Source organism: Mirounga angustirostris, unplaced genomic scaffold (assembly GCF_029215605.1).
Source record: "Mirounga angustirostris isolate CCGP_5_RB_7025 unplaced genomic scaffold, mMirAng1.0.hap1 SCAF_3, whole genome shotgun sequence".
NCBI lineage: Eukaryota > Metazoa > Chordata > Mammalia > Carnivora > Phocidae > Mirounga > Mirounga angustirostris.
The window spans coordinates 52,317,015-52,331,531 of record NW_026991711.1 but is presented as its reverse complement, the minus strand read 5'-3'; the positions used below and the strand labels follow the sequence as shown (position 1 = coordinate 52,331,531).

General features: G+C 41.9%; 1 protein-coding gene across 7 annotated transcripts in view; it reads right to left on the bottom strand.

Annotated features, from left to right (window-relative positions):
- The window catches only part of AKAP11 (A-kinase anchoring protein 11), a 65,135-nt gene extending 51,600 nt beyond the window's left edge, over positions 1-13,535 (bottom strand). For 3 of the 7 annotated variants that reach the window (XR_010409992.1, XM_064586058.1, XM_064586059.1), the window contains exon 1: positions 13,388-13,535. The gene's annotated coding sequence lies outside the window, so the exon portion shown is untranslated. Of the gene's footprint in view, positions 1-10,000; positions 10,022-12,803; positions 12,952-13,387 lie in introns of those variants that run through there. The other 4 variants (XM_045869506.3, XM_045869507.3, XM_045869508.3 and 1 more) reach the window with 3 other exon arrangements.
- Positions 13,536-14,517: the final 982 nt, after the last annotated feature.

Below are 14,517 nucleotides of genomic sequence, written 5' to 3'. Positions count from 1 at the left end.
ATTTCCAGATTCTAATTTTTAACAAAGAATTATGATGATATTCTATTCTGAACTAGAATTAATCCTAGTGGTCTCCTTAACAATAAAATTTGATTAATGACTAGAATTGAAGCAGGATTTTGAGTAAGGCAAGGGAGGTCCCAAAAGCCCAAGATAAAGAACAATATACCAGGACTCAGAAGAGTACCATTTGTGTCCCTATTCTACCTCTCATTAGCTTTGTTTCCTCTAGGTAAATTGCAGTATCTCTGGATCTGTTTCCTCAATGTATATATCAACTTACTTTCTGAAGAAGTTTATCGTAAGAACCAAATGGAAAATAATTTATAGGAGATACTTTGGAAATGCGAAATAAGTCAATCAGAGAAAGACATGTATCACATGACCTCACTGATATAAGGAATTCTTAATCTCAGGAAACAAACTGAGGGTTACTGGAGTGGTGGGGGGTGGGAGGGATGGGGTGGCTGGGTGACAGACATTGGGGAGGGTATGTGCTATGGTGAGCGCTGTGAATTGTGTGAGACTGTTGAATCACAGACCTGTACCTCTGAAACAAATACATTATATGTTAAAAAAAAAAAAAAAAAAAGAAGAAGATAGCAGGAAGGGAAAAATGAAGGGGGGGAAATCGGAGGGGGAGACGAACCATGAGAGACTATGGACTCTGAGAAACAAACTGAGGGTTCTAGAGGGGAGGGGGTGGGGGGATGGGTTAGCCTGGTGATGGGTATTAAAGAGGGCACGCATTGAATGGAGCACAGGGTGTTATACGTAAAACAGTGAACCATGGAACACTACATCAAAAACTAATGATGTAATGTATGGTGATTAACATAACCTAATAGAAAAAAAAAAGATACTTTGGAAACTATACATGATAGGTAAAAGAAAAACTAAAATTTTTACTTATGGACCAAAATGATCAAGGGGGCCAAATTCTCAAAACAGGGTGTAAATATAAAAGTTTTATGTGGCCAGGGGCGCCTGGGTGGCTCAGTTGGTTAAGCGACTGCCTTCGGCTCAGGTCATGATCCTGGAGTCCCGGGATCGAGTCCCGCATCGGGCTCCCTGCTCAGCAGGGAGTCTGCTTCTCCCTCTGACCTTCCTCCTTCTCATGCTCTCTGTCTCTCATTCTCTCTCTCTCAAATAAATAAATAAAATCTTTAAAAAAAAAAAAGTTTATGTGGCCAAAGCAAGACAATAATCTTTTTGTATTTCCCAGCCAACTCATTCTCCTTTTCCCCACAGAGTTCTCTTCAACTGCCAGAAACCCTCAGAGGCAAAGGGACTTGTCTTAAACGTTACATAAAGCCTATAAAATACAAAGGCCAACATAAGGTTCCAGAAAAGCAAAATTCTCAAACTCGGCACCTGAGTCAATTGGCACCTTTCGTGTGGGCAGCCATGTAATACAGATCAAAACTTTGAAAATATTCCTATGCTTTAATACAATAATTCTCCTTCTGGGAATTCATCAAAGAAAGCAATGATCCCGAAGCAACGAGGGTCCAAATGAGAGCTCATAAAACCCCAAGTACTTTGCTAAGGGATTTATGTGAACATCTCATGAAATCCTTAGGACTGGGAGAGTAGTACTCCAGTTTTACAGTGAGACAAACTGAGGAAAGGGGAAGTTAGGCAACTCGCCCCGGCCCACACAGTAAGCAGGAGAGCTGAGATTCAAATCTAAACCAAACTCTAGCCCCCAGGCTCTTAACCACCCCTCTGGAGTGTGTAAAGGTTTGAAAAGCAGTTCATCACACTTTATATTAGAAACAATAAGCCCTCTAGATGCCAGAAACGGGAGAGTGACTGAATAACCCAGATGCAGTCCCCCATGATGCACATTCAAAACGACACTGAAGGACAGAGAAGGAGCACACAAAGCATTGTCCCTTTCTCGGACTCCTAAAAGGGCGAAATGGGGGAAAGAGATGGGAAACAGCAATCACCTTTGCAGCTGCTAACTGAAGTCAACAGGAGGAAAGATGACACACTAACTCAGAAGAGAAGGTGACCAATTATCTAGATGAGCCGCTCACCGGAAGGTGCTGTGACAAGCCATGCCCCTGAGGCACAAGAGACAGTGACAAGGAGTTTGCGGGCAGCCAGGGTGCTGAGACAACATCCTGCCTGCATTTGACACCTCTAATTACCCCAGTGCTCTACTACAATACTCCTGAATAGCAGACCTAGAGAGAACACTCTCTTCACAGTTGAGTACTAAAGCAAAATGGAACCCAACATTCAACAGATCTATGAAGGAACACTAAGAACATAAAATAAAAATAAATAAATATACTAAAGAAAGAAAGAAAAATTCAGACAAATATAATCATGCCACCCAAAACTCGTATTATCTATTTTCAGAACGGTCCCTCAGAATTTGTATTAATAAAAAAGAAACTATATTTAGTTCCATATCTTCACTCATTTTCTGAGCCCTACTCCATCCCTTTGTGTTTAACTTAACACATAAGTAAAATACTATCTCACAAAGGGAAAAACCTATCAGAGAATAATCTTTGCGACAGTCCATTCAAGTGAATCCAACACGAGATGGTATGACTCATACTTCTGGTAAAGCAGACCTTTGGAAATGAAGCAAAGACAAATGGGGGAGAAAGAGCAACAGAGCAGGGTTTCTTCAGCATCTTATATAATTAGAGAGAATGTAGTTTTGTTTTGTTTTGGTTTTTTAGAAGATGTTTTTCTTTCTTTTTTTTTTTTTTTAAAGATTTTTTATTTATTTTTTGACAGACAGACAGAGAGACAGCGAGAGAGGTTCGGAACACAAGCCAGGGGAGTGGGAGAGGGAGAAGCAGGCTTCCCGCAGAGCAGGGAGCCCGATGCGGGACTCGATCCCAGGACCCTGGGATCATGACCTGAGCCGAAGGTAGACGCTTAACCAACTGAGCCACCCAGGTGCCCCGAGAGAATGTAGTTTTAAAAAGATTTCACAAGAGGGGCAAAACTACAGTATTTTCCTCTAAACACCTTTGTGTTATGATAATAAACTTTCCACTGAATGCTTTTTTGATTTGTGCCCTATTATAGGTAAATAAACAAGAGTCCTAAGTAGGGAATAACGAAGTGTGTTTCTCTACAACGAAATTAAAGTGAATCTAGATCATTTGTTTGAAAGCAGATCAGAGACAGGAAGTACAGATAGACAAGGCAAACAACTGAAAAGAAAGCTGCTAGAGCTCAGTAAAAACACAGCATATAAAAACACCACCATGAAACAGGGGCATTTGGGTGGCTCGGTCAGTTAAGCATCTGCCTTCGGCTCAGGTCATAATCTCAGGGTCCTGGGATCGAGCCCCATGTTGAGCTCCTGCTCAGCGGGGAGTCTGCTTGTCCCTCTCCCTCTGCCCCTTCCCGTGCTTGTGTGTGCAACACACTCTCTCTCTCAAATAAAGAAATAAAATCCTTAAAACTAAACAAATAAGTAATAAATTAAAAAATAAAAATACCATGAAATAAATGAAATCCCTTTAGAAGCAACCAAAAAGCAGAATGGATATTGCTAAAAGTACTAGAACGCCAACGAAGTCTTAAGAAATATCACAGAATAAAAACAGATGAAAGCATTAGAGAAACAATTATAGAGAGTATAGAAAACAGACATATGGGACACTTTGAATAAATTACACTTATCTTGGATCCTGTGATTTCCTTTCTTAAAATTTATCCTGCATATACACTTGCACAAAATTCATGAAGATATATGTGAAAGAATGTTCACTAAAACAAAACAAAACAAAAAACTAAAAATAATGTAGAAGTCCATCAAATTACACTACATTTGTATGACTGATTATTACCAGTTGTTGGAGTTAGATCAATACACACTGATGTGACAGCAAGTCCATAAAATATTAAGGTAAAAAGCAAGCTACTTGTCGTTAAAAAATAATTACATATACATGCAACTGTGTGTGTATATTTGCACATGTCTAGGAGATACTAGAGTGGATACAGACTAAACTTATGACAGTGGTCATTCATGACAGCTTGGACTTTTTTTAATGTTATGAAATGTCATATAACTATAATATGGGAAGATGATACGTTGTTAAGTAAAAGAAGACAAATTTCCACATGCTCACAGTATCCCGTTTTTGTGTAAAATCTGTATGACTGCACATGTGTATTTATATACACAATGTAAAAAAGAACATCTACTAAATGGGTATAAACATTGTTTTTTACCTGGGTAGATGCAATTATATGAGTTTTATTTTTCTGGATGTGTCTAAGTCCTTTCATAATCAGAAAACAAATACTTCCAAGTCTTTCCTCCTCTCCTCTGGCCTAAGAAATTTTCAAGTTGACATCATCTATTTCCTGACCTTTTTATAGCATGAGTTAACCAAGCCAAGGAGTCTCTGAAACACGCTCCTTGTCTTCTACCAACACTCTTATCCTATCTTGACCCTCTTCCTATGGCACTGGTTCTCAAACTTCAGTACACATGTGGATCACCTTATTTTTAACAACCCCTCACCTCCAAAGATCCAGATTCAGGTCTACATAGAACCCTGAAATCTCCATCTTTAACGAGTACCCTCTGTAATTTCTGATTAAGAGACACTTCATCTCTCTAGCCACTACATTAGTCTGTTTCCCTAAATTTTTTCACAACTTGTTACTCAAATGCTAACATTTCTAACCTCCATCCTTGTCCTTTGTGGTACTCATTCTACCTAGTTTTCCAAGGACAGTTAATCTCTACCTTTGGTTTTAACTGTACAAATAACTCCCTAATGTCTATCTCCAGTTCAGTTCCTGCACTTGAGTTTCAGTTCCCTGGTCCAATTTTCTATTAGATACTTCTGACTAAATATCCCAGTTACTCCAAAATCAGAATGTCCAAAAAATTGAATAAAACGTTCTCTCTAAACAATCTTCTTCTGTATTCCATCAGTAAGAGCCAGTAAACCAACTAAGCCAGCAGGCCAACCTGGAAACTGGCTTTTCCCTCAATCCCTACAGATTACCACATCTAGTCAATCCCCAATCCTGACCTGGCTCCCTCCTCAACTTCCCGCCAATCTACCCTCTCTTCCATCAGCTGAACTGCTACTTACTCTTCATGTATCAGTTCAAGGACCTCCCTCCTTGAGGAAGACCTGGCTCATCTCATCTATCCCTCTTTGCCCAAACAGTAGCCACATCCTTTATGTTCCCAAAGTGGTTTGTCCTTTATTCTTTTGGTGTCGTTGTTTGCATTTTTCCTTCCTTTTGTGAATTCCTTGAGGACAAAAATGTTTTATTGTATTTGTATTCTAACACAGAAGGCATTCAAACATCTACTGAATTAATAAATAAAAAGTCTTTAAAAAGGAAAGTATACCTTTAAATGTTTACACAGGTACTTCTACATTTAATGAATTATTTGTGAAAATATAAAAGTTTCCAATAATTTCTAATTCTATAATATTTGATATTTATAACAAATGCTCCAAAAACATGTTGGCCAAATTCCAAATGGCCAAGCATTAAAAATTAATATTCTGGGGCACCTGGGTGGCTCAGTTGGTTGGGCGAGTGCCTTTGGCTCAGGTCATGATCCTGGAGTCCCAGGATCGAGTCCCACATTGGGCTCCCTGCTCAGCAGGGAGTCTGCTTCTCCCTCTGACCCTCCCCCACTCTCATGCTCTCTCTCAAATAAATAAGTGAAATCTTTAAAAAAAAATTAATATTCTGTTAAATATAAATACAACAGAGCAGGGCAGAATATATGAAACATGAGTTTTCAGATATTAGACAACAGGTAATCCAGGCCTATGACCGCTAAAAGAAGGGAAACACTAGCTGCCAGCTATTTCCAGGTCACAGCATGGACAAAAGAAAGCCAAGCAGTATGGCGGTCTCATCAAGCTGCAGAGACAGAGATGAGAGTCTGGGAAGGTCAAGGTGGCTAGAATTTGCAGGGCAGCGCATTGGAGAGAGAGCTCACAAGACTGAAAGCATCAGAGAATTGCCGATGGGTTCTTTCAGGGTCTTTGGTTGAATACTGATCTGTGCCGAGTATCAGAGATTGGGGAAATAATTACCTACCAAAGAGCAGCAAGCCAAACAATACCTAGAGCCAGACAGGGCTTGGAATAATTTGCACTCCCACCAACCAGAGTGGGAAAAACCTTGTAATATGTTAGGCAAAGGATGGCCTCCTTAGAAGGAAATCATCTAAGTTGGGGGACTAAGTCAGCACTACACCAGAGGCTGTTCTGTAGTCACCCTAACAAAGCTTAAAAGCAAGGTTCAAAAAAAAAATACAACAAAATCAAGCAAGCAACAGCAGAAAACTCAATGGCTAGCACACAGTCAAAAATTACCAGTGGAGGAGAAAAATATGACCCATAACCATTAAGTGCAGATCCAGAAATGACAAAGATGATGGAATGAACAGAAAAGATGTTAAAATTGTATTACAAATGTTCCATATACTCAAGAAGGGAGAGGAAAACATGGTCCTAAGGAGAGAAACAGAAAATATAAGAGATCCAAACCAAACTTCTAGAGATAAAAATAAATCTAAATCAAAATACATACTGGGTACAATCAACAGCAGATTAGAGAACTACAAGAGAATATGAACTTTAAAGACATAGCAATAGAAGCTATCCAGAATGAAGCATAGAGAGAAGAAACCCACAACAAAGCAGCATCAGTGATTCACTGTGAAAGGTAACTCGACTCCCCAAGAATGTGGGGGAGAGGAACACTATATGAAAACAAAGTGGCTCAGAATTTCCAAAAGTTGATGAAAACCGCAAACTGACAGATGCAAGGGAGATCAACAAACCCTAAGAAAAATAAACAAAAAGAAAACCACACCAAGTACATCATAACGCAGTTTCTGAAAACTAGTGACAGAAAAATCTTTTTTTTTTTTTTAAAGATTTTATTTATTTATTTGACAGAGAGAGGCACAGCGAGAGAGGGAACACAAGCAGGGGGAGTGGGAGAGGGAGAAGCAGGCTTCCCGCCGAGCAGGGAGCCCGATGCGGGACTCGATCCCAGAATCCTGGGATCGTGACCTGAGCCGAAGGCAGACGCTTAACGACTGAGCCACTCAGGCGCCCTAGTGACAGAAAAATCTTAAGCAAGAAAGAAAAGTATACATTACATACAGAGGAACAAAGAAAGACAGCAGACTTCCTGGCAGAAACTATGCTGGCCCATAAATAAGATAATTGAGCAACATCTCAAAAAAGTGTCAACGGATGGGGTGCCTGGGTGGCTCAGTTCAGTTGGTCCAGCTCTTGATTTCGACTCAGGTCATGGGTTAGATTTCATCTCAGGGTCCCGGGATAGAGCCCCTCGTGGGTTCCCGTGCTCAGGAGGGAGTCTGCTTGAGGCTCTCTCTCTCTCCCTTTCCCTCCATCCCTCCCCACGCTCGTGCACATGTTCTCTTTCTCTCTCTCCCTCTCAAATAAGTAAATATTTTTTCTTAAAAAGTGTCAACTGAGATATCCATACCCAATGAAAATATCTTTCAAAAATTAAGGCAAAATAAGTTTATTTGAACTAAAAAAGCTGTGAGAATTCATCACTAGCCAACCATCACTAGAATAATAAGCAAGAGAAAAACAATACCAGATGGAAGTTTGAATCTAAACAAGGAATTTAGAATGCTTAAAAGGGTAAATATGAGGGTAATACAAAAGATATTTTATAGAGATATTTTCTCCTTGTTTAATTCCTTTAAAAAATAACTATTTAAACTAAAAGTAATAACAACATATAATGGGGTTTACAACATACACAAGTAAAAGGCATGACAAAATAAAACCAACACAGTGTGGTAGGCTGGAGTTAAAAAAAAAAATGCTGTTCCTACAGTATACAAAAAAATGATATTGATAAGTTAAAGTTGTCTTGTAAACCCTAGAGCAACCATTAAAAACAAAACAGAATAATACCTAATAGGCAAACAGTGGCATAAAGGTGATGCTATCTCCCTTTTCTGCAAAATCAGGAAGCTAAGGCTCATCTTCACAGGATTGCTATAAGAATGCAATTACATAATATATGTAAAAACAGTATCTGATACAGCAGGAATTGATATAGCAGGAATTCAAATATTTGCTTCTTCCTTAAGAAGACTTGCTGTTTGACATAAAACCTAAAAATACCACAGCTATCAGTTATTACTTTCTCTTTCAAAACAGTAATTAACCATAAAAAAGACCCAATTTGTGTATGACCTGTGATTATCTATTAAGATCCTTGCTCCTCTAGTTTCCTTATACCAACAATAAACACAGCTTAAAAAAAAAAACAAACCAACCTAAAATCTTCAGGCTGTGCTTTCAATACATGGCTTAGAAGTTTAAGTAATATTCTTAATCTTCTACATAACCCCCATCTACAAGATTATTTTAACAAAAAATATGTTCAGAATTTTAACCCAGGAAACCATTCATCAGTGACATCTACAACACCATGACTCAAAGAATATACTGCTGAAAAGACATTTAATTAGCTCTTGCAAATAGTAATAAGGCACTACCCTAATCCGCCAGTAGCAGGAATGAGTGAATGGATCTGCTTTGCCAATGGCCCAGTGCTTGGTACATACGAGGCATCCTAAAAGCCTGTGCAAAACCTATTAACTGACAGGATATCTAAGGCATCAAAAAGAAAGAAGAGTGTGAAAGATAATTTTAAGATTGCAAGCTTGGGGAGCAGGAAGAAAAGTGGAGCCTTTGCCAATTACAGGGTAACTGGAAGACAGTGTTCTATCAATATAATATCCAAAAGGCACCTAAAATACATACATTAGTTGGGGTGGTGAGAGCTAGAGTTGTTATTCTAGGAACCATCTATACATACAGAACTTGAAAGCTGATCCTAGAGACTTCCTAGATCAAGAAAGAATCTAAGGGGACAACCATGATAAAGGTTTGCTGGGCAGGTAAACAAATACCACAAATACGGGGCAGTTGGAAAAGCAAGAGTAGAGATTTGAAAAATTTAGTGTCACTGGAGTCAAGAAATAATTTTATGTCTGGAATGGTATGGAATGGTATTAAACTTCTAAACTCCTGAGGGCAGAAATGATATTCTTTCATCGCTGAATGCCACAGGAGCCTCGATCGCAGTATGCAGCGGGAAGTGATGATACCACATCCTTACACTGTGTCAGTCGGGTGCTGCTTAATGGCTGTTAAACAGAATTCACACTTCTCACAACAGAAGTTGGTGTTACTATACCCATCTTACACATAAAGAGACTGAGGCACAAAACGCTTACGTAATTCGCCTTAACTTACAAACCTAGAAGACTCTGTCCTGAAGGAGACCATTACTGAGAGCAAGTTCAGTGTAATACTGGGGGGAAAACTCAAACGGCAGGATGTTAAATTACACCAGAGGTACCCATCATTTCCTCCCTGTCCGTCCCCTCTTTATTAAAAACTTGCAGTGCCCAGTCTAAAAAAGTACAAACTGGGGGCGCCTGGGTGGCTCAGTCGGTTAAGCGTCTGCCTTCAGCTCAGGTCATGATCCTGGGATCCCTGCTCAGAGGGGAGTCGGCTTCTCCCTCTGCCCCTGCTCCCCTCCGCCCCGCCACTGGCGTTCTCTGGCTCACTCTGCTTTCTCTCTCAAATAAATACATTTTTTTTACAATCTTAAAAAAAAAAAAAAAAGTACAAACTTAGACATACCTAATCTCCTTCCCATCCATTTTCCCATTCCCATCTTCCCCTTTCCTCAGCCAAAGGGACGACAAGTAGATACCGGGCCCACAGGACTATCTTCCCAGAAATTCAGAATGAAGACAGGGAGACACTTGCTGAGAACCATGCTGCAAAAGCAAAGTGAGTTGGCACCACAGCAAACCAAGGTTTCATGCTAACCAAAGTCAGAGGGCAGCAGAAACCAAGAGCTTTAAAGAGAGCCAATTTAAAAGAAATTGGAACAGATCGAGTCCAGAGTAGCAGAGACAAGACCGTGTGTTCCCAGAGAAAAACTGGAAGAGTACCTAACTGCCTGAAGATTTTCTAGTTCCCAGGATCCTGAGCTGGACTTCACGCAATGGGCTTCAGAGGCAGTCCTCCAACTGTTACGACAAATGCCTTTTTTAACTAAGTTCATTCAAGGGGGTTTTTGACTCTTGCAGCCAAATAATCCTCAAGCCATTAAAAGAGGTCAAAGGATAAACACTGAATAAGCAGCTATTTACTACGTGCTTCAAAATAACTTTGAGGTATTTTGACTCTTCGCCATCAGGGATGAGGAAATGGAGGCTCACCTGTATTAAGTAATAGATCTGACTGACTCCAAAGCCCAAACTCTCTCTTTTGCCTCATCTTCATTCAAGTTACATCCAATCTATTCCAGACGACCACGCCATTTATTTTTTTCTCATGAAACATTCTCAGATTAATCAAAAAATGTTAACTTTTCACCTTTTAACCTATTCAGTCTCCATACACTTCAAACACATTTGCTCTAATAAGTATTTAACAATAAAATGAACTTTTATATGCAAAGACGAGTGGCAGAATGAAGACATCTGGATATTTTTGGTCTGTTTCAAAACTAATATAGTATTTTTCTTTCCTTTCCCTAACTTACCAGTTGATACACCCTTCAGTCAAGCCCAAACTAAGTGTAGATCTTTTCCTGACTCGTCCCATCCTCATTCCAAGTGGTTGACTTTATTACTAAAATCCAGGCCACCTGACAGAAAAAGAACACATTCGGCTTGCCTAAATAATTATCCTACCCAAAACTACTTCATTACTTTTCTTTTTGCTTAAAGATTTTATTTTTAAGGAATCTCTACACCCAACGTGGGGCTCAAACTTACAAGCCCAAAATCAAGAGTCACATGCTCCACCAACTGAGCCAGCCAGGCGCCCCCCTTCAATTACTTTTCAAAGGAGAGACAAAACAACAAATATCTACATGCTAAAAGCTTGAAACCCGTACCAAAAGGTTATAAAGACTAGTAAAAAAATCTGTTTTTCTGTCCCTGAAAATCAGTTTGCCAAGATGGAATGGGAGGGAACTTTTTAAATCTAGACCAGTCTCTTTTGCCCATTCTCAAAAAGACATTTCCTAAGTTTTTCACATTTTCTTCAAGTATGCAACAGAACTCCACTGCCTACTTATAAGTGGAAATTTCCCCTAAAAATGACCTATAATGTGTCACCTGATTTGATTTCTTTTTCCAGACAGTAAGTTCCTGGAATTAAAAAAAAAAAAAATTAAATGTACTATCCTCCTTCCAGCCTCTAAAGGTAAAGGAGGATTTCTTTAGATTCTAGATTTATCCCAGGAATTTAGAAGCTAAAGAAACTCTCTTCTGTGAGTTCAGGGTCTTCAGCAAGTCCCCTATCCTCAACAACTCAGAAATGTCACTAGCCTAGGAGTATACCTCTAGGCCTTTAGCAATAGTGCAGTTATCTGGGTACATTCACTAATCACTAGTTACCAGTTCAGCCTGGGAACCCATTTGTTCTGACGGCCTTAAATTCTTTAATCTCTCATAAACTGCTCTGTTACTCACAGCCACAACTAACAATGAAATTCACTGTCAACCCTGGGTAGTTTTGCCAGAAGGAACATAAGAAAGTAAGAAAAACCACGGTATTACTTCAAAAAGTTTAAAAAGATTCATTAAAATGCACTATTTTAACTGACACTAATCATTCTGGGAACTGTGCTGCCAATTACTCTAAAATCATAAACAAGACATTAAAACCATCGATGCATTACTGAGTACCTTATATTTTGAGTACTCTAAATTTTCTATTTCCAGACGTATCAAAATCAGTATCAATCAATATAACTATAATATCCCTAATATGGTGGGGAGAAGCTAAGGAAAGCTTACATGTTTTGCAACGGACTGAATAATTACGAAGCTGAAAAGAGAACCAGAATTTTTAACTCTGATTTGCACTAAAACCATTAGCTATGTGTGTCAGCTGTTCCTTCTCAGCCTGAAATTTCCTTAACATCTTAAGCCTAAACCACCTCCAGTTTAATAAGATTTTAGAGGAGACGGAAAGCAGAATTGCTACCAAGCTATATCACTGTCGTGGTTTGGATTCTACTGCCACTGCCATTTTACCAACGTTTTGAATACTTTGGTCACATCCACATATTTTCGTGTAAAGCAGAGTAGGTGCCTGGTATAATAAAAATCCATTCAGGGTATGGATGGCCAGCATTTAAACCATTAACAACAAACAGCCTCAGAGAAAATCTGACAGCAAATCCAAACACCAACGCTCCCAGGAGCTGCTTGACGTCTTCCGTTTCTGCCACAAGATTTGGGTTGCGCCTGGTTCCATGGCTCTGGGGTTCTGACAGTGAAGGATGCTGCTCGGGGACAAAGTGCAACGTCCTCCTCCTCCTGCATAAGCTCCTGTGCGCGCACCACGAACACAAACTAAGCACACGCACCCTACGCACCGAAGAGATCCGGCTCTGAAGACCACCCTGGGGATGGAAACTGAGCTTGTCATTCAAAGGGGCTGCAACTCGGCCGCTACACTCTGGACCCCAGGAGACCCGTCTCGAGCCCGAGGACACCCCCTCCCCCCAAGCCCGGTGCCGCGGGCTTCCTTCCACAGCCCAGCTCCTCCCGCCCTCCTCCCACCGCCGTGCCAGGGCGCAGCTCTGGGCAGCCCCGAAATCAGAGCAGGGACTGCGGGCCGGCGGAGAGGCTGGGGCGCCCAAGCCCGGCCGCTCCATCCACCGCGGCCCCGCACCACGCCGCCACCCCGGCCAACGCGCGGCTTATGTTGCGGGCGGATCCGCACCCGCCTCACCTGGGGGCCGCAGCGTCCGCAGCTCACAGGCATGTCACCGGCCCGCAACGACTGGTCGCGCGAGCCGCCGAGCAGGCGGGCACCCCCTCCCGCACCGGCCCCCAGCCCTCCCCCCTCCCCGCCCCGCGGCCCGCCCCCGCCCTCCCCGCCCCCGGCTTCCGCCGCCGCAGTTCCAGTCCGCAACACCACCTAGTCCCCACGCCTCCCACTCACTCTCGCGAGAGGGTGCGGCGCCTCTCGCGAGAAGAACTCTGTGACTAAGCCCGCGCAAAAGTGGGTGGGCTTTTAAAAAATGAAAGAAGGAGCAGGAAAAACCTTCCCACGTGCTCTGGGGCAGCTAGCGGATCGGCCCCGCGCGTCACGTGACGTGCAGGCGGCCTCTCTATTGGCCAGAATCCGCTCAGCCGTGGGAGCTTTAAACTCCTGGCTGACCTACGAACCTGCGGCGAACGTCTTGCGCGCTTCCTGATCCGTTACCTTGGAAACGGTTTAACCCTTTCCTCCGGCAAAATACCCAAGCGTTGGCTGGCTCTGCAGGTTTGGTTTCAGGTCCTTCCTCCTTTCTTTCAACCCCTTGGTCTTACCTCCTGGAGTCTGCTGGGCTGCTTCTTCGCCACAGGCTAGCTTTGCTGTCTTCCGATTGCCAGGGCTCTTCCCAAAGCGGCAGCCCCAGCAGATCTGACGGCCTAAGTCAGGCTCATCCTTTGGGGTGGCTCCGCCCCTTCTCCCCAGCATCTCTAGAGAGGACCACTCACAGCGCACCAGGCCGACGGCCCTATCCGAACCTCAACAATTAGCATCAAGGGATCTCCGGGCCCTAGTGCTCAACCTAACCAATTTTCACGGTATCGGAACCAGGAAGTAAACTATTGGTCACTGAGAAACCAAGCCCTAGACGAAAAGCTAATGTGCGCTTATTTACATTTAGAATCGGAAGGCCTAGACCAGTCAAGTTGCACAGTCTCCTCATGGACATCTATTCAAAGGTGGAAATACCTGGTAGATGAGAAAGACATTTTGAAGTTTATCCTCATTATGAATTTTGCACTCTTTGGGGGAGGGGGGACAGGGAACAACGGGTGCATTCATATGTTGATGTCTTCATTCAACAAATTTTTGTTGAGCTACTACAAATGTCAGACACTACTCCGGGCCGTCGATTGAGCAGTGATGATGACAAATGAGTCTAGGTTCTAGGGTGCTTGTGGGGGAGGAGGGGAGAAAGAAAAAATGTTCGTGGGCGTCAAGCTCAATGCAAGGAAAATACAGTAAATGATGTGATGGTGATTGTGATTGGGTGGCTGCTTGAGGGGCGGACCTTTGGGGGAGACGCTTAAGCAATGATTTGCATAACAGGCATGCAAACACCAGAGGAGAGAGCATTCCAGGCAAAGGAAACAGCTAATTCAGAGGCCTCAAGTTGGGTTTGAGGGGGAAAATACGAGAAAGTGAGAAGAAATAAGCTTGGAGAAGTAAACAAACATGGGCCACATCCTGCAAGACTTTGTAAGCTAAGACAGTAATTGAGAATTTAAATGCAATGGAAATCACTGGAGAATTCTAAAGAGGGGAGAAACACCTATGCTTTACCCTTTTTTGTCTTTAAAGCTCTTCCCTGTAGAGATTGATTTTAAGGTCACAGAGGAAGCAAGGAGATTGAGGCTTGTAGTCCAAGACAGACACAATCCTGAAAGGCTTAATTTCCAATGACCTT